The sequence below is a fragment of the Scomber scombrus genome, chromosome 19 (genome assembly GCF_963691925.1).
Source record: "Scomber scombrus chromosome 19, fScoSco1.1, whole genome shotgun sequence".
In the NCBI taxonomy this organism is placed as follows: Eukaryota; Metazoa; Chordata; class Actinopteri; order Scombriformes; family Scombridae; genus Scomber; species Scomber scombrus.
In genome coordinates, this window is record NC_084988.1 from 702,947 (window position 1) to 705,446 (window position 2,500).

Consider the following 2,500-nt stretch of genomic DNA (forward strand, 5'->3'; position numbering starts at 1 on the left):
CACACACACACACACAGCTCTCTGCCATGGTGGGGGGGGGGGGGGGGTTCAGAGGCAAACCCTGGGTGGCGACTTCCTTTACTGAAGGTCGCCATGACGACAGGGAAACCAAAGATGAGACAGGAGCTAAACCGGCCTGTTTCAGTCAGAGGCTGAACTGAGGCTTAAAGGAAGTTTTATTCCAGTAACTCAAAGTATTAATATAAAGCTGCTGGATCATCACCTGATAGCACAGGATTCATGAGTGAGTGTGTGTGTGTGTGTGTTTGAGGGTGTGTGTGTGTGTGTGTGTGTATGAGTGTGTCTGTATGTATGTGTGAGTATGTGTGTGTGTGTAAGAGAGTGTGTGTGTGAATGTAAGTGTGTGTCTGTATGTGTGTGTGTGTTTGTATGTGTGTGTGTGTGTGTGTTTGTATGTGTGTGTGTGTGAATGTGTCTGTCTGAGTGTGTGTGTATGTATGTGTGTGTGTGTTTGAGTGTGTGTGTATGAGAGTGTGTATGTGTGTGTGTATGAGTGTGTGTGTATGAGTGTGTATGAGTGTGTGCGTTTCAGTGTGTGTTTGAGTGTGTGTGTGTGAGAGAGTGTGTATGTGTGTGTTTGAGGGTGTGTGAATGTGTGTATGTTATGTGTGTGTGTGTATATAAGTGTGCGTGTGTTTGTGTGTGAGAGTGTGTGTATGTGTGTCTGCATGTGTGTGTTTGAGGGTGTGTATATTACATAACACACCACACTTAATTCAGCTGTGCACTGATTGGCTGGGTTTGTGATTGACAGCCACAGCTCCACAACACCCCCGAGACCCCCCCCCCCCCCAACATACCACAAGTGTGTGTGTGTAGAGGCACGTACACACACACACACACACACACACAGAGACACATACACCCTTTGAACCACGCTCAGCAGCCTCCATGTTCAGAAACTGTTTATTTGATCACCAATTATTTAAATGACCGATTAAATCATTTAAATACTGATTTATATTCACATATTTACAGTTTCTAGAGTCTTAAATGTGAAGATTTGCTGAGTTCAGACCAAACAACCAACCTGAAGACACTAACATGAACTTTAAGAAGCTGTTTCAGACATTTTATACCCAACTAATATAATGGATTAATGAATATAACGAGCCTGTGAGTAGAGGACAGTTCAGCAGAGCGATGACATCACTGTGACTCATCGACAGTTACAGGAAGCCGACCATGACACACACACACACACACACACACACACATCAGGCTTTCACTGCTTCTCCTGTCGCTTATGATTCAGCTCAAGTATTAGTTCAGTCTGTTAGTTTAATGTTTTGCTGTGTCGCTGAACTTTGAGCCGAAGCTCCTGAGTTCATTTACAGTCTGAACACAGTTTATATAAAGCTCAGAGACTGATAAGTGTTGGTAAGATGATGAATTAATGAATCAGTTAAACTAGATTTAAAAGCAGCATCAGGTTTGTTAAAATGTACATTTAGTATTTTTGTTGGTTTTATATCATTTGAAAGGACATTAAACCATTTTACCAAAAGTAAGACTGAATGCTCCTGAAAATGTCAAATGGTGTAACCACAAAAGAATGATAAATATTACATATTTTATCCAGCTAGGAAGAAAGAAATAAATGAAAGAAAGAAAGAAAGAAAGAAAGAAAGAAAGAAAGAGAAAGGACTAAGGAGAGAAAAGAATGAACAAGAAGTAGGAAGAAAGGAAGAAAGAAACGAGAAAGAAAGAAATAAATAAAGAGAGAAAGAAAGAAAGAAGGAAGGAAAAAAGAAATAAAGAAAGGAAGAAAGAAAGGTGGAAGGAAGGAAAGAAAGAAATAAAGAGAGAAAGAAAGAAAGGAAAAAAGAAAGAAAGAAGTAAAGCAGTCTGGTTCCTGGTCTCCATGGTAACCAGAGTAAATGTAATATTTAGAACAATTGTATTCCATTACCTTTATTTAATATAAAGTTATAATGTAAGATCATGCCAAACTAGTTGATATGGTGTTTTATTGACTATTTACTGTTTTTAAGCAAGTTGAATTATTTGGTACAAAGTTTTTATGGTTACACCACTTAGACATTTTTACCATAATCCTCTAATATATTCTCTCTAACAAACATCTGAAATATCAGTTTAAACTTAAAGAGACTAAAAAAACAAGTTAATTATAACACATTAATTAGATTAGACTGAGTCGGGATTACATGTCACCTTCAGTCTGTATTGATCTGTGTGTGTGTGTGTGTGTGTGTGTGTGTGTGTGTGTGTGTGTGTGTGTGTGTGTGTGTCACTTTGTTTGGACCTGACAAGGATTCTGGTGTGTTCTCCACTCACATTAAGCAACCCCCCCCCCCAAAAAAAACCCCCAAACCCCTCTCTCCTCTCCTCTCATCTCCCCACCCGCCTGCTGCACCTGGTGAGCATGAATCAAGCGCTCCCTCGAGAGCCGGAGTGACAAGGAGTGAGGTCAGAGGAGCGAGTGTGAGAGGAGTGAGCTCAATGGCCCAGATTTACC

The 2,500-nt window shown here is 40.2% G+C and overlaps 1 protein-coding gene across 1 annotated transcript in view; it reads right to left on the bottom strand.

Moving 5' to 3' along the window:
* strn3 (striatin, calmodulin binding protein 3) overlaps positions 1 to 2,500 on the bottom strand; it is a 19,230-nt gene that overhangs the window by 9,019 nt on the left and 7,711 nt on the right.